Source organism: Hypomesus nipponensis, chromosome 24, assembly GCF_054491055.1.
Source record: "Hypomesus nipponensis isolate SF chromosome 24, ASM5449105v1, whole genome shotgun sequence".
NCBI lineage: Eukaryota > Metazoa > Chordata > Actinopteri > Osmeriformes > Osmeridae > Hypomesus > Hypomesus nipponensis.
The window spans coordinates 11,162,501-11,187,006 of record NC_140384.1 but is presented as its reverse complement, the minus strand read 5'-3'; the positions used below and the strand labels follow the sequence as shown (position 1 = coordinate 11,187,006).

The 24,506-nt window shown below is 51.0% G+C and overlaps 1 long non-coding RNA gene across 2 annotated transcripts in view; it reads left to right on the top strand.

Annotated features, from left to right (window-relative positions):
- LOC146233208 (uncharacterized) overlaps positions 1-24,506 on the top strand; it is a 25,998-nt gene continuing 1,492 nt past the window's right edge. Inside the window, exons 1-4 of one of the 2 annotated variants that reach the window (XR_014742293.1) lie at positions 1-1,583; positions 1,833-1,924; positions 3,096-3,388; positions 4,446-4,535. This is a non-coding gene — a long non-coding RNA (uncharacterized LOC146233208). Of the gene's footprint in view, positions 1,584-1,832; positions 1,925-3,095; positions 3,753-4,445; positions 4,536-24,506 lie in introns of those variants that run through there. The other variant, XR_014742292.1, reaches the window with a different exon arrangement.

Here is a 24,506-nt window from a genome sequence, read left to right as displayed (position 1 = left end):
AGGGGGGAGGGGGAGAGAGGGGAGAAGACAAGATCCACAGGAGAAAGGTGTACATTCACAGTTGGGATTTTCAGCTCTAAAAGCTTCCCAATACTGAAACTTTCTTTCAAATCCGAAACACAATACCATTTATGTTATGGGACTATGACATTTTTCTTGTAAACAATGTCAAGACACCTGGGTAGATTTGGACACGGGTCAATGGTAAACATCTGCCTTTACCTGAGATTCATCCTGCTCTATACCTGGGAGAGAGAGGACTTCTCCACGTGGGCCCTGGGTTCCTGGGGGTTCTTGTGGGTTCCTTACAGAGTGGGTTCTATGATGTCCGCTGGATGCCAGAACAGTGACCTTCTGCATCTGAATCATCTCCTCCTGTTCTGCTGATTCACACAAACCCCCCCATGACCTGGCAGGATCCTGACAGCCCACAGGATGTCCTCATACCAGAAGTCACTCTTCATACAAAATCTCATCCTCGGTCACAAGTCGAGAGGTATTTACTTGCACAAAAGCCAGGAAGTGGCCATTGGAAGCTGACTTTCTGTTTCTTCCTAAATGTCCCGCCCCCTGGTCTTTCCATGGTCCCGCCCCCTGGTCTTTCCCTGGTCCCGCCCCCTGGTCTTTCCCTGTTCTTGCTACTGGACCAAACCAGGCCAAACTGAGCCAAACTAATAGGATGAGAGCTGAGCTGTTTAGCCAGAAGGCAGGGTCGTCTCTGCAGAGGAAGTAGCAGAATGTGAAACAATCTGGACCAGAACTGGACCAGAACTGGACCTGAACTGGACCTGAACTGGACCTGAACTGGACCTGAACTGGACCTGAACTGGACCAGAACTGGACCTGAACTGGACCTGAACTGGACCTGAACTGGACCTGAACTGGACCTGAGGGGAGGATGCTTCTTAGTGGTTGAGATTCTCTCCTGCTGCCTTCAGATGGATGATACCAACAGCCCCCTGTAGAGACCTGATCATGGACTGCAGATGTGCTTATGTACAATACTGACCCCTCCAGGGTTCCTGTATGGTGTACAATACTGAGGTACTCTGGAAGGTGTCCAGGGGTCCTGTATGGGACAGGACAGACTTGGGCTCCCCTCTCTGGAGCTCAACCTCCTGTCTTCTTCTTCTAGATTTGTGGAGACAATACCCACCCTGTGGATCAACGTATTTATTTAAAGGTCATGTTGGAAGAGGAGAGAGTGGGGGGGGGAGAGTGAAAGGAAGAGAGAGAGGGTGAGAGAAAGATGCAGAAATATATGGAGAGAGAGAGACAGAAAGACAGATTGAGAGAGACAGCAAGAGAGATAGATAGAGAGACAGAAAGAGAGAGGGAGATGAAGAAAGAGAGATGGCTGAGTTTTGACCCTCGGACAGCTCAGGTGAAGCGAGGAAGAGACAATCTCACACTTGCTGTAAGGATTGTAAAGATGGCAATATTTATTTCTAAATGTGTTCCAGAGAATCCTGTGTGTTGTACATAAACGATGTTTGTAAGTGTTTGTCTGTACGACCAGGTGAGGCTTAGAGCTGGGTTAGTACGTGACGATGACAGACAGACCATACAGCCGCCCTACCAAGGTGATTATCTGCTCTGAGGTTTCTGGTTCACCACTGTCCAGTTCAAAACAGCAATTCTTAGAATCGCAGTACCTCTGTAGTACTTGATTTGCAATAGGATGACGATCAAGTGATTTTGCATATATATGTTTCAGTTTGTACATTTTGGGGATATTTTAGTTTAAAACTTTTTTTCCTGGTGTGACTGGATAGAAACAGCCTAGAACCAACCCAATCCTGATTGGTTGAATATGACTTTTTTTCTTACAGGGTAGTAATTGGTTGGGCCTCTCTGTCCAATGAAAGGGGACCGTTTACGCCAAGATCCTCGTGTGTTTTTCTCTCCTACACAGAGGCACAAGGTACTGTACAGGAAGTTATGGTACTGTACAGGAAGGCAAGGTACTGTACAGGAAGTTATGGTACTGTACAGGAAAGCAAGGTACTGTACAGGAAGTTATGGTACTGTACAGGAAGGCAAGGTACTGTACAGGAAGTTAAGGTACTGTACAGGAAGGCAAGGTACTGTACAGGAAGTTAAGGTACTGTACAGGAAGGCAAGGTACTGTACAGGAAGTTATGGTACTGTACAGGAAGTTAAGGTACTGTACAGGAAGTTATGGTACTGTACAGGAAGGCAAGGCACTGTACAGGATGTTAGAAATCCTTCTCAAGGCCTCAACCAAAGCAATAGACAGTGAATCTGGTGATGTAGCACCCAACCATCTCCAGCAGCAAACACATGCAGGACTGTGTTTGTGTCATGTACCACTATCATCTGCTTTTATGGTTTTCATTGTAGAGGAAGTGCTTGGTAGAGTATTTATATTTTAGGTAGTTTCCATAACTTGGTTCAAATGCTATTTTCAAATACTGTGGAGGGATTTTGTAATGTTACACCTGCACAATGACACCAATCTCAACCATTTCTAAAGGGTGAATAAAATGATGTGGTTTGAATGATGTAGAGTATTTGATGGATGTATTTGACCAGTAATTAACCACTGCTGACATCTGAGTGACATCTGAAAAACAAAACTGTGTCTGTGAGGTCTGGTTCTGATCCTGATCCTGGTCCAGATCCTGGTTCTGGTCCAGATCCTGGTCCTGGTCCTGGTCTTGGTCCTGATCCTGGTTCTGGTCCAGATCCTGGTCCTGGTTCTGATCCTGATCCTGGTTCTGGTCCTGGTTCTGGTCCAGATCCTGGTTCTGTTCTTGATCCTGATCCTGGTTCTGGTCCAGATCCTGGTCCTGGTCCTGGTTCTGGTCCAGATCCTGGTCTTGATCCTGGTCCTGATCCTGGTCCTGGTCCTGATCCTGGTTCTGGTCCAGATCCTGGTTCTGGTCTTGATCCTGATCCTGGTTCTGGTCCAGATCCTGGTCCTGGTTCTGGTCCAGATCCTGATCCTGGTCTTGATCCTGTCCTGATCCTGTCCTGATCCTGGTCCTGGTCCTGAACCTGGTCCTGATCCTGGTTCTGATCCTGATCCTGGTTCTGGTCCTGATCCTGGTCTTTATCCTGATCCTGGTCAGGATCCTGGTTCTGGTCCTGGTCCTGGTCCTGATCCTGGTCTTGATCCTGGTCCTGATCCTGGTCCTGGTCCAGATCCTGGTCCAGATCCTGGTCCTGGTCCTGGTCCTGATCCTGCTCCTGGTCCTGGTCTGGATCCTGGTTCTAGTCCTGGTCCTGATCCTGGTCCTGGTCCTGATCCAGATCCTGGTCCTGGTCCAGATCCTGGTCCTGATCCTGGTCCTGATCCTGCTCCTGGTCCAGATCCTGGTTCAGGTCCTGGTCTTGGTCTTGGTCTGGATCTGGTACTGAGGAGGTGAGGCAGACAGACACCAGGCTACTCCACCTGTATATGTTCCCAGAATGCCCCTCTCTGTTACCCCTCCTTCTAGACTGTTCCATGGACTCAATGTTTAGTTTCTCATAGGTTTGAATTGTGAGGGTTTTGCTGAGATGGACAATAAAGATCTATATGTATATAAAGCCTTGATCTCCCCCAGCACGTACGACTCGTCATTCCTCTTTCTACTGCAGCGTCACTAACCACTCTTCAGTCCAGAGCAACGTTCAGGCAGGGATTTGAACCTGCGACCTCCGGATCTGCAACCACTAAGTTGCAGTCACCCACTCTCTCCTCAGTTTGTTCCTGGTGTTCCTTTCCACTCCAGCCCATCCGGACCAGACGGCCTGCGAGGGGTACAGGGGGGGGCACGGGGGGGGGGCACACGGGGGGGGGGGGCACGGGGGGGGGGGGCACACGGGGGGCAGTATGAGTCCTGTCTGGCAGCATTGTGATGGCAGTGAACTGTGCAGTCTTTATCTGTGTTGGTGTTGATATTGTTTAGTACAAAACAACCTCATTTTCTAAAATGGCTGCCCACACGACTAAACATCTCTTATATAAACAGGAAACGATCCTCTGACAACGCCGGCAGATGTTATTGTCACCAACACTAAACCCTGGAGCTGTGCATCCTGTGTTCTATAAAGACAGAGGGAATGAAATGCACCCACATGCGTATGTCTGTAATAAAAGTCATTATTGCTCTCTAAGGCTATTTTCTTGAATATCAAGCTATTCCCTTCTCTCCGATTTGATGTGTTTCATGATAACAGCCCTTTATGCCTCACACACGCACACACACACCCTCAAACACACACACCCTTACACACACACACAAAGATCATTGTATTATCCTTAGCTTTATAGACTCAACAGAGTTCTCGGCTCCAATAGTAGACCCCCCAGCCTTTAGGCTGCCACCCCCCCCACACACACACACACATAACACTGCGCCCACACACAAACACACCTCCAGTCCCCCCTGCTGATTGAAGTGTTGCTGAGAGAACAATTCCTCCCTCTGTTCTAGAACCACATCAAAGAACACAGAAGGCAGCGCATCAGCAAAACACGGAAGCATCAGAGCTGGGAGACATCGCCACAGCGACGCCTTTCTCAGGTATGCTGCCCCGGACCTGCAGGTGCTCAGAGGTCACCTCAGAGCTGATGGGGTTAACCCTAACCCAGGACATTCTGACCAGCTGGTGTGTGGAGAACGTTAGAGCTGTCTGAGGCACTTCTGAAGACGTGTGTGTGTGTGTGTCTGCATGTGTGTGTCTGCATCGGTGTGTCTGCATGTCTGTGTGTGTGTGTGTCTGTGTGTGTGTCTGTGTGTGTGTGTCTGTGTGTGTTGCCGGAGGCCCTCTCCTCCTCTAGTCCTCCTTTACATCCTCAGTCACACATTTCACTCTCTCTTACTCTCAGTTCTCCCTCTCTCTCCCTCTGTTTTTCTACCCCTCCACCTCTCTCTTTCTGCCCTCTGTCTTTCTCCCTCTCCCTCTCTCTCTCTCTCTCTCCCTTTTTATGTTTCCCCCTCTCTCTCTGCCTCCCTCCCTCTCTCTCTGTATTTCCACCCTCCAGTCTCCCCCTTTTTCGCCCCCCCTCCTCACCCCCTCAGAAACTCTGTTATGTTTTTCCTCTTAAACAAATTCCATTCCAATTTAGTTCCTCCATTAACGTGCAGTCCCCCTTGCCTCTGTGATTCACTGCACTTATCAAATACATATTGCCGACCAAGTGAGACATGCAACCTTTCATTTTCACGCCGTCGCCTTACAAATTCGACATGGAACATTAACAAGAAGAACGACTGCACGGCGCGTGCCAGGAAGGGAGGGGGCGGTGCCAGGAAGGGAGGGGGCGGGGCCTGTGCCGCCGGAATACATTCTCCTTTCGTCTCATGTTCCCCAGACAACGCTGTGGTCCTCTCTCCTCTCCCCTTCTCTCCTCTCCCCTTCTCTCCTCTCCCCTTCTCTCCTCTCCCCTTCCCTCCTCTCCCCTTCCCTCCTCTCCCCTTCTCTCCTCTCCCCTTCTCTCTTCTACCCTTCTTTCCTTTCCTCTCCCCTTCTCTCCTCTCCCCTTCTCTCCTCTCCCCTTCCCTCCTCTCCCCTTCCCTCCTCTCCCCTTCTCTCCTCTCCCCTTCTCTCCTCTCCCCTTCTCTCCTCTCCCCTTCTCTCTTCTACCCTTCTTTCCTTTCCTCTCCCCTTCTCTCCTCTCCCCTTCTCTCCTCTCCCCTTCTCTCCTCTCCCCTTCCCTCCTCTCCCCTTCCCTCCTCTCCCCTTCTCTCCCCTTATCTCCTCTCCCCTTCTCTCCTCTCCCCTTCTCTCCTCTCCCCTTCCCTCCTCTCCCCTTCTCTCCCCTTCCCTCCTCTCCCCTTCTCTCCTCTCCCCTTCTCTCCTCTCCCCTTCCCTCCTCTCCCCTTCTCTCCCCTTCCCTCCTCTCCCCTTCTCTCCTCTCCCCTTCTCTCCTCTCCCCTTCTCTCCTCTCCCCTTCTCTCCTCTCCCCTTCCCTCCTCTCCCCTTCTCTCCCCTTCCCTCCTCTCCCCTTCTCTCCTCTCCCCTTCTCTCCTCTCCCCTTCTCTCCTCTCCCCTTCTCTCTTCTACCCTTCTTTCCTTTCCTCTCCCCTTCTCTCCTCTCCCCTTCCCTCCTCTCCCCTTCTCTCCTCTCCCCTTCTCTCTTCTACCCTTCTTTCCTTTCCTCTCCCCTTCCCTCCTCTCCCCTTCCCTCCTCTCCCCTTCTCTCCCCTTCTTTCCTCTCCCCTTCCCTCCTCTCCCCTTCTCTCCCCTTCTCTCCTCTCCCCTTCTCTCCTCTCCCCTTCTCTCCTCTCCTCTCCCCTTCTCTCCTCTCCCCTTCTCTCTTCTACCCTTCTTTCCTTTCCTCTCCCCTTCTCTCCTCTCCCCTTCTCTCCTCTCCCCTTCCCTCCTCTCCCCTTCCCTCCTCTCCCCTTCCCTCCTCTCCCCTTCTCTCCTCTCCCCTTCTCTCCTCTCCCCTTCTCTCCTCTCCCCTTCTCTCCTCTCCCCTTCTCTCCTCTCCCCTTCCCTCCTCTCCCCTTCCCTCCTCTCCCCTTCCCTCCTCTCCCCTTCCCTCCTCTCCCCTTCTCTCCTCTCCCCTTCCCTCCTCTCCCCTTCTCTCCTCTCCCCTTCTCTCCTCTCCTCCTCTCTCCTCTCCCCTTCTCTCCTCTCCCCTTCTCTCCTCTCCCCTTCTCTCCTCTCCCCTTCTTTCCTCTCTCCTCTCCCCTTCTCTCCTCTCCCCTTCTCTCCTCTCTCTGTCTTTATCTCCTGCTCTCTTTGCCGCAGTTCTGAAAAAACATCATATTTACACTTATATGATGGAAGCAAACTCAACCTGCTGTTCCACTGTGTTGTTCTGTGTGGTAATTGGCTCCAGCAGCATGAGAACAGTCTTACCCAGCCTGCTGGGGTGTGTTGCTGGTCACCCTGCCCTGATGCTGCAGGCTTAGCAGAAGAACAGCAGCGTGGAGCAGCTTTAAAAGAAAAACTAACATATTTCATGTGGATTTTTACAAATATCAACACTTTTTATAACCTTTATTAGTCAGGTAGTAATATCACATCTTTTATATTGATGAAGCAAACTCTTTCTGTGAGTCACAAACTAAAACAAAGGCCATGAAACCCATTTTCATGAAGGTAAAATAAGAAAGTTCAGATTGGTTTTCCATCCGCAGTATAGCAGCTCCAAATCATGCAGAATGATAAGCAGCTCCTGTAATAAGGTGCGTCTCCCTGCATGCAGGCAGTGTGTCTGCATGCAGGGCTTAGATTCTGCTGTGTGTGTGTGTGTGTTACACTCACACAACCTAATGGCTCAACCATATGCCTCCCTAGCACCTCACACACTCACACACACACACACAAATCACGTTGAGGACAAAGCGGGCAGCAGGTTGAACATGCTCCCTCATGTTCCTTAATAAAGTCTGTGTGGAGGAGTGTAGTTATAGTGAGAGAGGGTGGAGGAGTGTAGTTATAGTGTGAGAGGGTGGAGGAGTATAGTTATAGTGTGAGAGGGTGGAGGAGTGTAGTTATAGTGAGAGAGGGTGGAGGAGTATAGTTATAGTGAGAGAGGGTGGAGGAGTGTAGTTATAGTGAGAGAGGGTGGAGGAGTGTAGTTATAGTGAGAGAGGGTGGAGGAGTGTAGTTATAGTGAGAGAGGGTGGAGGAGTGTAGTTATAGTGTGAGAGGGTGGAGGAGTATAGTTATAGTGTGAGAGGGTGGAGGAGTGTAGTTATAGTGAGAGAGGGTGGAGGAGTATAGTTATAGTGAGAGAGGGTGGAGGAGTGTAGTTATAGTGTGAGAGGGTGGAGGAGTATAGTTATAGTGTGAGAGGGTGGAGGAGTGTAGTTATAGTGAGAGAGGGTGGAGGAGTATAGTTATAGTGTGAGAGGGTGGAGGAGTATAGTTATAGTGTGAGAGGGTGGAGGAGTATAGTTATAGTGAGACAGGAGGAGGAGAAAGGGAAGGGGGAGGAGAGAGGAACAAGGTGAGAGTGTAAGTATTCACCTGCACAGTTTGGACTTGCGATGAAAACAGGATACAGACTTTAACAGAATGTTTTTCAATACAGCCCAAACCCCTACCCCCTGCCCTTTACCTCTCTCCTCCTCTCCTCCACAACCCTCCTTCATCTCTCCATATATCTGTGGGCAAGTTCTTATTGGTTCCCTCAGACAAAGCCGGCAGTCTAATTGGCTGGTTGAAGTCTCTTCGGGGGCCTGATGCTAGCTAGTACTGATGAGTCATGCTTGGATGATGACTATTCAAATCAGTAATTGTTTGGTTTCCTACTGGTAAGATGATTTGGTTCTATACACACCCGCTAAATGAATGAGGATACATTAAACATCAGTATAAAAATGTTAGAGTGGGATGTAAGTGTTCCAAATAAAGGCCCTTTTTGACACAGACACACACAGACACACACAGACACACACAGACACACACCGTTGCGTACTTCGCTAAACCATATTCTCTCTTTTCTTGTCTCTTTCTCACTCTGGGGCGGAAAACAGATCTCTCATCTCCTCTCCTCCCCCTCTCCTCCCTCTCCTCCCCTTCTCCTCCCTCTCCTCCCCCTCTCCTCCCTCTCCTCCCCTTCTCCTCCCTCTCTCCTCCCCTTCTCCTCCCTCTCCTCCCCTTCTCCTCCCTCTCCTCCCCTTCTCCTCCCTCTCCTCCCTCTCCTCCCCTTCTCCTCTCCTCTCCCTCCCCTTCTCCTCCCTCTCCTCCCCTTCTCCTTCCTCTCCTCCCTCTCCTCCCCCTCTCTCCTCCCCTTCTCCTCCCCTTCTCCTCCCTCTCCTCCCTCTCCTCCCCCTCTCCTCCCTCTCCTCCCTCTCCTCCCCCTCTCCTCCCTCTCCTCCCCTTCTCCTCCCCCTCTCCTCCCTCTCCTCCCTCTCCTCCCCCTCTCCTCCCTCTCCTCCCCTTCTCCTCCCCCTCTCCTCCCCCTCTCCTCCCTCTCCTCCCCTTCTCCTCCCCCTCTCCTCCCTCTCCTCCCTCTCCTCCCCCTCTCCTCCCTCTCCTCCCCTTCTCCTCCCCCTCTCCTCCCTCTCCTCTCTCTCCTCCCTCTCCTCCCCAGTGTTGCATGCAGCAGGTGATGTATAGCTGGTTTTATATACAGATTACTTTGATCTAGTTTGTGTGTGTGCCAGGCTGGTGGAGCGTCTGGGCGGTTTAGATGGGGGGATATCTGAAACAGATTAACAGCTCCCTCCCTGCCTGCCCAGACACTGTGAAAATTACTTTTCTCTGCTCTGCTGGAGACTGAGGACTGGGACTAGGGGGGGGGGGCGTACTGAAAACCATATTTACATGCAGAGAGAAGCCCCCTCGCTCCCCCGCAGTCTGACACACTGCGTCCCCGGGGTGCCTGGGGGCCGGAGCACAGCCTTATGGGAAATGTAGTTCTCCCTGTGGTCTCTGCGTGGGGGAGCCGGGTGGGAGGGATGTGCGTCCTGGAGGCCGTCCTGTGGGGCAGGCGAGCGCTCTGGAAACGTCACTTGGTCATTACAGCGGAGGAGACTCTGCCGAGCATGCTGAGGGGAGAATCACCAGAGATAAGAACCCTTCTAATGCCATCTCCATCCTAACACATTCTGCCATGGTGGGGTTAGTTTCCTGTACAGTGTCCTCTTTACTCTCTCTTTCTGTCTCTCTATCTTTCTCTCTTTCTGTCTCTCTATCTCTCTCTCTTTCTGTCTCTCTATCTCTCTCTCTTTCTGTCTTTCTCTCTTTCCAATTGTCTTTTGTGTATAATAATTTCCTCCCTCTTCCCCGTCCGTTGTCTCTCTCTCTCTCTTACCTATGTCAGTCGTACAGTATTTGATTTCTACATTTTCTTATTGATAAACTCATAAAGCTTCTGTTTTACTGCTGGAGACCGGCTCTGCTTTTAGATTAATTAAGATGCAGGCAGAACAGACACGTAAACACTTGAAACATGACTCTGCTTTTTACACTGAGAAGGCAGAGAGAGAGAGAGAGAGAGAGAGGGAGGGAGAAAGAGAGAGAGAGAGGGAAGGAGAGAAAGGGAGAGAGAGAGGGGGGGGAGAGACAGAGATCCCATCCCTGGATACAGTGGTGTTTATAAATCCTGGTGGTCATGGGGAAGATAAGATGGAGGATGGTTTCTGAGTGTCACTCAGAAAGCTGTTTCTCCTTGGGCACTCGGCCGAACTCCTGTTTCCATCGAGTGCTCGCCCTAATTGTCCCATCTCGTTCTTCGCGTCGAGAAAACGCAGTTTAGATTGTTGCGCATCCAAGCCGGCGTCCGATGGTGATGCGATCAGATGACTGCACAGTGTCATCACTCCCCCGCTCATTCAGCCCAGAGAAATTTGTTGTTCAGCCGTTCCAGCTCAGGAAGACAACGTTGGCCTTAAATGTTTCAAATACAGAAACCTGTTTCTCCCTCCATCTAATTTACCTCCTAAATCCAAAGAGACAGAAAAGGAATTCTGATTCAGACTACTCAGGGGAACTGAGAGCTGGAACCTGCCTCTTTGTAACGTTGCTAGTAGCTAGATGTTCATCAGATAGATGTGACCACTGTCTCCAGAGCTAGAGAATATAGAACTGCTCCAGTGTTGGAAGGGGCCAGAGAAGATGGGGTCACATAGAAGATCTGTTCAGCGAGGCCAGGGAGGAGAGGAGGGGGGAGGAGGAGAGTGGGAGTGGGAGAGAGCTCTCCCTCTCACCTCTCTCCCTCATTTTCATCCTATTTCGTTCTTTCCCTCCACCTCTCCAATTCTCTTCCTCCACTTCTCTCCCTCCTTGCCTCTGTCCCTGCCTCCCTCCTGGGAGTTAGTAATTCGTGGTGGTGCCCTCCTGTCAGATCCCCCTCCCTCCCTCCCCCTCCTGTCTCCAAGATCTATTCTTCTCCTCCTGAGTAATGGCACAACAGAACAATGGTCCTCACACAAGCTATTCAGCCATATTCTCTCCCTCGCTCCCTCGCTCACTCTTTTCTTCTGCTCTCTCTCTTTGTTCTTTCTTTCAGTTTCTCTTTCTTTCCTCCCCTCTTCTTTTTCTTTATCTTTCTCTCTTTCTCCTTATCTCTTCTTTCCATCCATCGGCCCCCTTGTCCATTCGATCTATAATCCGTTAGAAGTGCGGTGTGGGTGGGGGGGGTCATGTGAATAATGACCTTCCACCTTAACACTTTAATCAATGCTTGATTAATATTTATTCATTTAGCTGGGATCTCCTCCTCTCCCAATTGATTATGTGTGTGCGTATGTGTTTGTTTGTGTGTATGTGTGTGTGTGTGTGTGTGAGAGAGAGACAGAGAGAGACAGAGAGAGACAGAGAGAGAGAGAAAGAGTTTATTTGGCCCACCACAGCTCTGTCATATTTAGACAACTCATTCACTCACACACACTCCCACACACACTCCCACACACTCACACACACTCCCACACACACTCACTCACACACTCACACACACTCTCACACACACACTCACAATGACATACCAAAATTGCTCAACTTCTAAATACGACAGGGTGGTTTTTGATTTGATTTGCAGTGATGATTTGCAGTGATGATTTGCAGTGATGATTTGCAGTGATGATTTGCAGTGATGATTTGCAGTGATGATTTGCAGTGATGATTTGCAGTGATGATTTGCAGTGATGATTTGCAGTGATGATTTGCAGTGATGATTTGCAGTGATGATTTGGAGGCCTGTCTGCCCGCCAGGCGAGTCAAATCAAGCACACCTACAGAACTGTAGGTTTGATTTATAAAACATCTGTCAGGTTTGAATGGGTTTGGGGATCAGTGTGTCATTCAGACTGAGGGGAAGAGAAGGAGAGAGAGAGGGGGGAGAGAGAGGAAGGGAGAGAAGGAGAGAGAGGGGGGAGAGAGATGAAGGGAGAGAAGGAGAGAGAGAGGGGGGGGAGAGAGAGGAAGGGAGAGAAGGAGAGAGAACAAGAAAGAGGAGTTCTGTAGTATTTTTTTAGTTCTATCCTACAGTATAGCCACAGGCAATTTCTTCTCCTTTCCCCTCCTCTGTTCTCTTGATTTCTGGGTGACCTTGGCCTGTCACAGGAATAAGGCCTGTTAAAAGATTTAAAGATTACCCAGCGTTTTACCCCCGGCCTCTCTTTAATAGACCTCCTTCATGGCAGAATGACACCTTTATTGGTCTCCCTGATACTGGGAGGGAGTGATATACAGTATATAACAGCTGAAACATCTATTCTTTCACTCCCTCTCTCTTTCTCTCTCCCTCTCTCCCCCCTCTGTCTCCCCCTCTTTCTCTCTACCACTCCCTTTCTCTCCTCTCTCTCTTTCTGTCTCGTGTTGTATCTCATCCATTGCTTCTATTTTTACACCCTTCATTCATTCTTTCTTCTCACTCTATTTCTTTTCACCGTTTCTTTATTTTGTCACAGCCTCCCCTCATCTCTCCAGCCTCCCCTCATCTCTCCAGCCTCCCCTCATCTCTCCAGCCTCCCCTCATCTCTCCAGCCTCCCCTCATCTCTCCAGCCTCCCCTCATCTCTCCAGCCTCCCCTCATCTCTCCAGCCTCCCTCATCTCTCCAGCCTCCCTCATCTCTCCAGCCTCCCCTCATCTCTCCAGCCTCCCCTCATCTCTCCAGCCTCCCCTCATCTCTCCAGCCTCCCCTCATCTCTCCAGCCTCCCCTCATCTCTCCAGCCTCCCCTCATCTCTCCAGCCTCCCTCATCTCTCCAGCCTCCCTCATCTCTTCAGCCTCCCCTTATCTCTCCAGCCTCCCCTCATCTCTCCAGCCTCCCCTCATCTCTCCAGCCTCCCCTCATCTCTCCAGCCTCCCCTCATCTCTCCAGCCTCCCCTCATCTCTCCAGCCTCCCCTCATCTCTCCAGCCTCCCTCATCTCTCCAGCCTCCCTCATCTCTCCAGCCTCCCCTCATCTCTCCAGCCTCCCCTCATCTCTCCAGCCTCCCCTCATCTCTCCAGCCTCCCCTCATCTCTCCAGCCTCCCCTCATCTCTCCAGCCTCCCCTCATCTCTCCAGCCTCCCCTCATCTCTCCAGCCTCCCCTCATCTCTCCAGCCTCCCCTCATCTCTCCAGCCTCCCTCATCTCTCCAGCCTCCCTCATCTCTCCAGCCTCCCCTCATCTCTCCAGCCTCCCCTCATATCTCCAGCCTCCCCTCATCTCTCCAGCCTCCCCTCATCTCTCCAGCCTCCCCTCATCTCTCCAGCCTCCCCTCATCTCTCCAGCCTCCCCTCATCTCTCCAGCCTCCCCTCATCTCTCCAGCCTCCCTCATCTCTCCAGCCTCCCTCATCTCTCCAGCCTCCCCTCATCTCTCCAGCCTCCCCTCATCTCTCCAGCCTCCCCTCATCTCTCCAGCCTCCCTCTCTCTCTCCAGGTGCATGCACACATTCAAGTGACAACAGACAGAAAGATGCAAAAGGAGAACACCAGAACTTGCTACATGCTAGAATAATCTCTTCCTCCTCTAGAACTGTGTGTCCGTCTACACGTCCTCCTGCGTTCTGGAACCTCCTTATTCTAGAACCCAGGCTCTCCTTCTAGAGTCCCCTCTCCATTCCAGGAGAACTTCTCTGTGTTCCAGAACCTTCCCTTCTTCTGTCCAGAAAGGTGAGGTGAACCAGGAGGCTGGCAGAGTGGTGTAGAGGAGGGGTTTACAGAGGTGTCTGCCTCAATCCAGACTCGTATTTCTCAGAACCTCGCTATTTCTTAACGTAACAAATAGCCAGCCGTTCGACAATAAATCATCTGAAAACAGATAAAAATGAAAACATCACGATGATGGAGCAGGGAGGGCTGGAGCGAGGCTTTATAACGTGTGTGTGTGTGTGTACTGGAGTCTCTACGTGCGTGTGTATGTGTGTATTTGTGTGTGTGGGTGTGTGTGTGTGTTTGTGCCAAGTCATGCCAAACCCTGCAGTGACAGACAGAACTATCCATCTTATCTCCATGCGTTTGATAAGAGAATCTCTCAGGTTTTTATGCTAAACATTTTCTTTAAGTGTTTTCTCTTAGAAATGTGTTCAAACTGCAAACTCTCTCTATTTATCCTGAATCCTTTGACTCGTGAGGGAAAGGTAGTAAGTGTCAACAGCAAACTCTTTCTGTAGAATTGAATTCTGCACCTGGTAACTGTGATGTTACTGTACACTATGTCTGGTATCCTACCTGTATAGATCCTACCTGTATAGATCCTACCTGTATATATCTGATAGTCAGATTTTCTATGTATATGAAGCATGTGTCGTTGTGAGGTCAAGAGGTCGCTCTGTGGGCCCCTGGAAGTGCACATATAGATCTGGGAATGTGCTCTGTGCAACTCTTGGAGCAGAGGAGAAGCAGCTGATGGTAACTCAGTTATAATCAAATGATGTGGGTGCCGTATCCCATGGGCATTAAGTCCTGGAGTGTGTACTGTTTAAGGGCATGTTTTGGTGGTTACTATATCTGTATTGTCCAGCTCATGTATATAATGGCCCTTTGAGAAACATGTTTTTCACTCATGCCAACCACTCTGCCTGTCGCGGTGACCTGATCTGAGCAGCTTGAACTAATAAACAAAGTCAACTCTTTTCATTGTGGTGCTTTCCTTGGCCTATTTTCTGACAGAAAATCATCTAACAATATCCTACCTGTATAGATCCTACCTGTATAAATCCTACCTGTATAGATCCTACCTGTATAGATCCTACCTGTATAGATCCTACCTGTATAGATCCTACCTGTATATATCCTACCTGTATAGATCCTACCTGTATAGATCATACCTGTATAGATCCTACCTGTATAGATCATACCTGTATAGATCCTACCTGTATATATCCTACCTGTATAGATCCTACCTGTATAGATCCTACCTGTACCGTTGCTACCAGTTCCCAGTCTACCAGTTTGCTCCTGCTCTCTCACTTGAACTTCTGCAAACATCCGTATTGATATTTCTTTTTCTTAGCTGCCGTGCGGGACTTTCTTATTGCTTATTAGCATAGTGATTTGAACTGGCAGACTTATCGGATTCATCGAAATTCAATTACAGAGATGCGCTGAGGGCAAGTTAATTATCCATGTTTTCCATGGTGTGCGGACTGAGCGCGTGCAGACTGTGAAAGAGGGGCAACTCTGATACAGGCCTCTTCACTCTCCTCTGTTTGATTTGATTACTCACTAAATTAATGCTGATTTTAATCACTGTTGAATCCACACTTTGTATACTCTGTCGAGGATGTACACAAAGGATGATTCCCGACTCTTCCAAGTAGGAGGAAATCCTTTATCCGTCCACGTTGTTCATGACGACCCCTTAAGAACGTTGCTCCTCCCCCCAGGAGTCTGGCCAACCGCGTCGATCCGTTAAGGAAACATACAAAGATACACACAGAACACACAAATACACCCTCAGAAGCAAAGGTGAAATCCCTCCCAGCTGACCTCCTGACAGCATACAGAGGACTTTCATCCTCCCAGCTGACCTCCTGACAGCATACAGAGGACTCTCATCCTCCCAGCTGACCTGACAGCATACAGAGGACTCTCATCCTCCCAGCTGACCTGACAGCATACAGAGGACTCTCATCCTCCCAGCTGACCTCCTGACAGCGTACAGAGGACTCTCATCCTCCCAGCTGACCTCCTGACAGCATACAGAGGACTCTCATCCTCCCAGCTGACCTCCTGACAGCATACAGAGGACTCTCATCCTCCCAGCTGACCTGACAGCATACAGAGGACTCTCATCCTCCCAGCTGACCTCCTGACAGCATACAGAGGACTCTCATCCTCCCAGCTGACCTGACAGCATACAGAAGACTCTCATCCTCCCAGCTGACCTGACAGCATACAGAGGACTCTCATCCTCCCAGCTGACCTGACAGCATACAGAGGACTCTCATCCTCCCAGCTGACCTCCTGACAGCATACAGAGGACTCTCATCCTCCCAGCTGACCTCCTGACAGCATACAGAGGACTCTCATCCTCCCAGCTGACCTCCTGACAGCATACAGAGGACTCTCATCCTCCCAGCTGACCTCCTGACAGCATACAGAGGACTCTCATCCTCCCAGCTGACCTCCTGACAGCATACAGAGGACTCTCATCCTCCCAGCTGACCTGACAGCATACAGAGGACTCTCATCCTCCCAGCTGACCTCCTGACAGCATACAGAGGACTCTCATCCTCCCAGCTGACCTCCTGACAGCATACAGAGGACTCTCATCCTCCCAGCTGACCTCCTGACAGCATACAGAGGACTCTCATCCTCCCAGCTGACCTGACAGCATACAGAGGACTCTCATCCTCCCAGCTGACCTGACAGCATACAGAGGACTCTCATCCTCCCAGCTGACCTCCTGACAGCATACAGAGGACTCTCATCCTCCCAGCTGACCTCCTGACAGCGTACAGAGGACTCTCATCCTCCCAGCTGACCTGACAGCATACAGAGGACTCTCATCCTCCCAGCTGACCTGACAGCATACAGAGGACTCTCATCCTCCCAGCTGACCTGACAGCATACAGAGGACTCTCATCCTCCCAGCTGACCTGACAGCATACAGAGGACTCTCATCCTCCCAGCTGACCTGACAGCATACAGAGGACTCTCATCCTCCCAGCTGACCTCCTGACAGCATACAGAGGACTCTCATCCTCCCAGCTGACCTCCTGACAGCATACAGAGGACTCTCATCCTCCCAGCTGACCTGACAGCATACAGAGGACTCTCATCCTCCCAGCTGACCTGACAGCATACAGAGGACTCTCATCCTCCCAGCTGACCTGACAGCATACAGAGGACTCTCATCCTCCCAGCTGACCTGACAGCATACAGAGGACTCTCATCCTCCCAGCTGACCTCCTGACAGCGTACAGAGGACTCTCATCCTCCCAGCTGACCTCCTGACAGCATACAGAGGACTCTCATCCTCCCAGCTGACCTGACAGCATACAGAGGACTCTCATCCTCCCAGCTGACCTGACAGCATACAGAGGACTCTCATCCTCCCAGCTGACCTGACAGCATACAGAGGACTCTCATCCTCCCAGCTGACCTCCTGACAGCATACAGAGGACTCTCAACCTCCCAGCTGACCTGACAGCATACAGAGGACTCTCATCCTCCCAGCTGACCTGACAGCATACAGAGGACTCTCATCCTCCCAGCTGACCTGACAGCATACAGAGGACTCTCATCCTCCCAGCTGACCTGACAGCATACAGAGGACTCTCATCCTCCCAGCTGACCTCCTGACAGCATACAGAGGACTCTCATCCTCCCAGCTGACCTCCTGACAGCATACAGAGGACTCTCATCCTCCCAGCTGACCTCCTGACAGCATACAGAGGACTCTCATCCTCCCAGCTGACCTGACAGCATACAGAGGACTCTCATCCTCCCAGCTGACCTGACAGCATACAGAGGACTCTCATCCTCCCAGCTGACCTGACAGCATACAGAGGACTCTCATCCTCCCAGCTGACCTCTTGACAGCATACAGAGGACTCTCATCCTCCCAGCTGACCTCCTGACAGCATACAGAGGACTCTCATCCTCCCAGCTGACCTCCTGACAGCATACAGAGGACTCTCATCCTCCCAGCTGACCTGACAGCATACAGAGGACTCTCATCCTCCCAGCTGACCTCCTGACAGCATACAGAGGACTCTCATCCTCCCAGCTGACCTCCTGACAGCATACAGAGGACTCTCATCCTCCCAGCTGACCTCCTGACAGCATACAGAGGACTCTCATCCTCCCAGCTGACCTCCTGACAGCATACAGAGGACTCTCATCCTCCCAGCTGACCTGACAGCATACAGAGGACTCTCATCCTCCCAGCTGACCTCCTGACAGCATACAGAGGACTCTCATCCTCCCAGCTGACCTGACAGCATACAGAGGACTCTCATCCTCCCAGCTGACCTGACAGCATACAGAGGACTCTCATCCTCCCAGCTGACCTGACAGCATACAGAGGACTCTCATCCTCCCAGCTGACCTCCTGACAGCGTACAGAGGACTCTCATCCTCCCAGCTGACCTGACAGCATACAGAGGACTCTCATCCTCCCAGCTGACCTGACAGCATACAGAGGACTCTCATCCTCCCAGCTGACCTGACAGCATACAGAGGACTCTCATCCTCCCAGCTGACCTGACAGCATACAGAGGACTCTCATCCTCCCAGCTGACCTGACAGCATACAGAGGACTCTCATCCTCCCAGCTGACCTCCTGACAGCATACAGAGGACTCTCAACCTCCCAGCTGACCTGACAGCATACAGAGGACTCTCATCCTCCCAGCTGACCTGACAGCATACAGAGGACTCTCATCCTCCCAGCTGACCTGACAGCATACAGAGGACTCTCATCCTCCCAGCTGACCTGACAGCATACAGAGGACTCTCATCCTCCCAGCTGACCTCCTGACAGCATACAGAGGACTCTCATCCTCCCAGCTGACCTCCTGACAGCATACAGAGGACTCTCATCCTCCCAGCTGACCTCCTGACAGCATACAGAGGACTCTCATCCTCCCAGCTGACCTGACAGCATACAGAGGACTCTCATCCTCCCAGCTGACCTGACAGCATACAGAGGACTCTCATCCTCCCAGCTGACCTGACAGCATACAGAGGACTCTCATCCTCCCAGCTGACCTCTTGACAGCATACAGAGGACTCTCATCCTCCCAGCTGACCTCCTGACAGCATACAGAGGACTCTCATCCTCCCAGCTGACCTCCTGACAGCATACAGAGGACTCTCATCCTCCCAGCTGACCTGACAGCATACAGAGGACTCTCATCCTCCCAGCTGACCTCCTGACAGCATACAGAGGACTCTCATCCTCCCAGCTGACCTCCTGACAGCATACAGAGGACTCTCATCCTCCCAGCTGACCTCCTGACAGCATACAGAGGACTCTCATCCTCCCAGCTGACCTCCTGACAGCATACAGAGGACTCTCATCCTCCCAGCTGACCTCCTGACAGCATACAGAGGACTCTCATCCTCCCAGCTGACCTGACAGCATACAGAGGACTCTCATCCTCCCAGCTGACCTGACAGCATACAGAGGACTCTCATCCTCCCAGCTGACCTGACAGCATACAGAGGACTCTCATCCTCCCAGCTGACCTGACAGCATACAGAGGACTCTCATCCTCCCAGCTGACCTCCTGACAGCATACAGAGGACTCTCATCCTCCCAGCTGACCTCCTGACAGCGTACAGAGGACTCTCATCCTCCCAGCTGACCTGACAGCATACAGAGGACTCTCATCCTCCCAGCTGACCTGACAGCATACAGAGGACTCTCATCCTCCCAGCTGACCTGACAGCATACAGAGGACTCTCATCCTCCCAGCTGACCTCCTGACAGCATACAGAGGACTCTCATCCTCCCAGCTGACCTCCTGACAGCATACAGAGGACTCTCATCCTCCCAGCTGACCTCCTGACAGCATACAGAGGACTCTCATCCTCCCAGCTGACCTGACAGCATACAGAGGACTCTCATCCTCCCAGCTGACCTGACAGCATACAGAGGACTCTCATCCTCCCAGCTGACCTGACAGCATACAGAGGACTCTCATCCTCCCAGCTGACCTGACAGCATACAGAGGACTCTCATCCTCCCAGCTGACCTCCTGACAGCATACAGAGGACTCTCATCCTCCCAGCTGACCTCCTGACAGCATACAGAGGACTCTCATCCTCCCAGCTGACCTGACAGCATACAGAGGACTCTCATCCTCCCAGCTGACCTGACAGCATACAGAGGACTCTCATCCTCCCAGCTGACCTCCTGACAGCATACAGAGGACTCTCATCCTCCCAGCTGACCTCCTGACAGCATACAGAGGACTCTCATCCTCCCAGCTGACCTGACAGCATACAGAGGACTCTCATCCTCCCAGCTGACCTCCTGACAGCATACAGAGGACTCTCATCCTCCCAGCTGACCTCCTGACAGCATACAGAGGACTCTCATCCTCCCAGCTGACCTGACAGCATACAGAGGACTCTCATCCTCCCAGCTGACCTGACAGCATACAGAGGACTCTCATCCTCCCAGCTGACCTGACAGCATACAGAGGACTCTCATCCTCCCAGCTGACCTCCTGACAGCATACAGAGGACTCTCAACCTCCCAGCTGGATCTTCTTCTGTGCTGTCGGGAGGAACATGGAGCTCTGCATCACAGGAAGGAGCTGAGAGAAGAGGGGGGTCTCCAGGTAACCAGCATCCCATAATCCCACCACTATCAGACAGTGATAGCCACAGCCATGGACAAAACAAAAAACACTCAGAGAGAAAGCTCTCCTGAGTGTGTAAGTGTGTGTGTGTAACTCTGTATGTTTTTTACATTCAGAGAGAGGGGGGGAGAGAAAGACGAAGTTAGACAGAGAGAGAGAAAGAGAGGGAGAGAGAGAGAGGGGAAGGGAGAGGGCGGAGAGAAAGACAAGGAGAGAGAGAGAGTTGTTGAGGTAACTTGTATTGGGTGTGATGTGTTTGACACAACCTAAGAGATCACACCAGGAGATCACAAATAAACAGATGACAGGAATCCTGTCTCCTCAAATCGTCTCCTTCTCTCCTCAAATCGTCTCTTTCTCTCCTCAACTCGTCTCCTTCTCTCCTCAAATCGTCTCCTTCTCTCCTTGTCTCTCTGTTCTCTCTGTGACAGCGAGGGCAGGTTGAGGGCTTGTGTGCAGGTATGGATGGAGACTGCAGGGAAATGTAAAAACAAAGTTTTGCTTGAGCAACCTTGGAGAAGCATGAAGGAAAGCAAGCGTGTAGAGAAGTGTGATGCTCACCATGCGTGCCGGAAGAAAAGGCAAAACATGATGTCATTGAGTGAGCTCTGAGCCCTTCAATAGTCTGTACGTCCAGTGAACAGCTGGCTGACTGCTGCATCAATGAAACAGTAAGCATGAAGCTGAAAGCATAGATCTCTGTATTGTTTGTGTAAGGACTATATGGATCGGAAAATAGGTGTGTGTGTGTGTGTTGTGAGTCATTACGTGAGGGAGTCAGTATGTGTGTGTGTGTGTGCCAGTGTGTGTGTGTGTGTGTGTGTGTGTGTGTGTGTGTGTGTGTGTGTGTGTGTGTGGAGGACACCGAGGGCAGGGAAAGCTGACATTTGATGGGGAACACAAGCAAACGACTTGACTAGGAGATGATAGATGGTGAATTGCTTTAGTCATCCTCATCTCATAGTTATCCTGCTGTTACTGTGTACTCAACTGACTTCATCTCTCCTGTCCTCTCCACACACACACACACACACACACACAGGGACACACAGGGACACACACACAGGGACATATACATGCACACACAGTTACACACACCGCCCCTTGAGACAGTAGCCCACAGTACAAACCCAGTTCAGCAGAGGAGACATGGAGAAGTTCTCTGATCAGATTGTGTGGTAATTGTCTCCAGTTTTGACTGGAGGCACATTTACACAGACCTGTAAACAACCACTTAGAATCCATTACCACATCTGTGAAGAACGCTTTGAACAACAACAGGAAGTTTCCAGTAATAAGTTAATCCAAACATCAAAACGTTTTTAATGTTTTGTTTTGTTTGGTCACGTATGACTTTGTTCATATGTGATTCCCAGGGCAGTCATCACAGATGTACTGTTCTGTTTTAAAATAAGTTTTGTGTTTTCATGTGAACATCACAGATGAATGTTTCTAACCCTCAGAAGTTCTGAGTGTTCTGAGTTCTGAGTGCTGCAGTCTGTTAGTCCCTCCTGTTCATCCTGTTCATACGTCTGGCAAGGTGTCTCTCTGCCTCTTTCTGTCTCTCTCTCTGTCTCTCTCTCTCTCTGTGTCTTTCTTTCTCCCTCTCTCTGTCTCTCTCGTTCTCTCTCTCTTTCTCTCTCTCTGCCTTTGTCTCTCTCCCTCTCTCTCTGCCTCTGTCTCTCTCCCTCTCTCTCTGCCTCTGTTTCTCTCCCTCTCTCTGCCTCTGTCTCTGTCCCTCTCTGTCTTTCTTCTTCTCTCTGTCTCTTTCTGTCTCTTTCTCCCTCTTTGTCCCTCTCTGTCTCTGTCTCTGTCTGCCTCTCTCTGCCTCATCACAACAATTATAACAAATAAACTTCATCTGCTTTTAACACATACTCGAGAATCACCAAACAGCTGTTTTCTCTCCCACACACACACACACACACACACACACACACAGTTAACACACACACAAACACACACACACACACACACAGGAGAGACTTGATGTTGTCGGGTGCAGTCCCGTTCACTGCTCGGAAGGTCAGTACCAGGGTCTTGAATCTGATGTGGGCCGTTATGGGTAGCCAGTGGAGGGAGATGAGGAGCGGGGTAACGTGGGAGCGTCTGGGTAGATTGTAGACCAGGCGGACCGCTGCGTTCTGAATCTTCTGAAGAGGGCGGGTTGCGCATACTGGGAGACTGGCAAGCAGCGAGTTGCAGTAGTCCAACTTGGAGAGGACAAGTGCTTGGACAAGCAGCTGGGTGGAGTGCTCAGACAGGTATCTCCTGATCTTCCGGATGTTGTAGAGGGTGAATCTACACGACCGGGAGACCGCAGCAATGTGGCCGTGAGGGAGAGCTCATCATCCATGGTAACCCCAAGGTTCCTGGCAGAGGAGGAGGTGGTCACCGTCGCAGATCCCAGGGTGATTGAGAGGTCGTGGGAGATGGAGGGTTTGGCCAGGATGATGAGAAGTTCTGTTTTGGCGAGGTTCACCTGGAGGTGGTGCTCGGTCATCCAGGCAGAGATGTCTGCAAGGCAGGCCTCAATCCTAGCTGAGAGCCCCGGATCGGTCGGGGGAACGACAGGTACAGCTGTGTGTCGTCGGCATAGCAGTGGTAGGAGAAGCCATGGGAGGTGATGATTGGTCCAAGTGAGGTGGTGTACAGAGAGAAGAGGAGGAGTCCAAGGACGGAGCCCTGTGGGACACCAGTAGAGAGTAGGCGAGGGTCTGACAGTTTGCCTCCTCAGGAGACCTGATAGGATCTTCCCGACAGGTAGGATGAGATCCACTGGAGTGCAGTGCCAGTGATGCCCATCTCAGAAAGTCTGGAGAGCAGGATCTGGTGGTTAACCGTGTCAAACGCTGCAGAAAGGTCCAGCAGAATGATGACGGATGACCTGGAAGCCGCTCTGGCAGACTGGAGGGCAGTGGTGACTGAAAGGAGGGCAGTCTCTGTGGAGTTGCCGGTCTTGAAGCCCGATTGGTTGGGGTCAAGCAGGTCGTTCTGAGAGAGAAAGTTAGACAGTTGGTTAGATACAGCACGTTCAATTGTTTTAGAGAAGAAGGGTAACAGTGATACTGGTCTGTAGTTCTGGAGGACGGCAGGGTTGTGGGAGGGTTTTTACAGGAATGGGGTTTTAATGGTATTACAGCAGATTGATTCTCTGAGATTGTTTTTGACATGTGGTCAATTGACCTGGCAACCCACAAGGATAGCACACTTCAAACTGTGGAGGGACGGAGGGATGGAAGGTAGAAGTGAGAGAGAGAATAGATGAGGTGAGTGAGATAAGAACAGGCAAGGAGAAGACCAAGAGAGAGAGAGGAAGACAGGATTTTAGAGGAGAAATTACAATTGAACCTTAGTCTTGGTCTTTAGTTTGAAATCTCTCCAACTATGTCAGAGGCATCTTCAGGATCCCTGATGTTCTCAAGAACCCTCCCCCTCTCTCTCTCTCTCTCTCTCTGCTGGAAGCGCTTTCTATAGTGTGTATGTGTGAGTGAGTGTGTGAGTGTGTTTAGATGACTATCTCTACAGAGAGCTGTGTCTCTGATCCCCTGTCTGCCAGGCTGCTGAGATAACATACCTAGACATCTCTCTCTCACCCCTCTCTCTCCCTCTCTCTCTCTCCTCCCTCTCTCTCCCCTCTCTCTCTCCCTCTCTCTCTCTCCCTCTCTCCCTCTCTCTCCCCTCTCTCTCTCTCTCCCCCCTCTCTCCCTCTCTCTCTCCCTCTCTCTCTCCTCTCTCTCTCCCTCTCTCTCTCTCCCTCCCTCTCTCTCTCTCCCTCTCTCTCTCTCCCTCTTCTCTCCCTCTCTCTCTCTCTCTCTCCCTCTTCTCTCCCTCTCTCTCTCTCTCTCTCTCTCTCTCTCTCTCCCTCTCTCTCTCTCTCTCCCTCTCTCTATCTGTATCTCTCTCTTTTTCTCATCAGATACTGGGTACCTCATCTCCCTCTCTGCACCTTCAGCAGTTTGACACACACACACACAGAGGCTGGTCATTGACTTCCACTTTGTTTTACACGCTTCCTTTAGATTAACAGATTAACTGCGGCTGATGTGAGGAGGAATGTTAGCCGGGAGATCTTTCTCCATTTCAAGTGTTTTTATGCTTTTTACGAAAAGCCCAGAAAAAAAGACATGTCTGTGTTTCTCTGTGTGTGTTTTCTCTTTTTCTCCTCCTCTCCTCTCCCCCTTTCTCTCTCCCGGGGGGTGGGGGGTTAATGACACCATTAGAGAGAAGTTCCTTACTGAAGATGATGTGGTAGATGTGGTGCGTAATGACTGGGCCTAGCACAGAGAGCACAGAGAGCAGTCATAACTCTACCAGGGGGCCAGGAGGAGGAGGAGGGCTG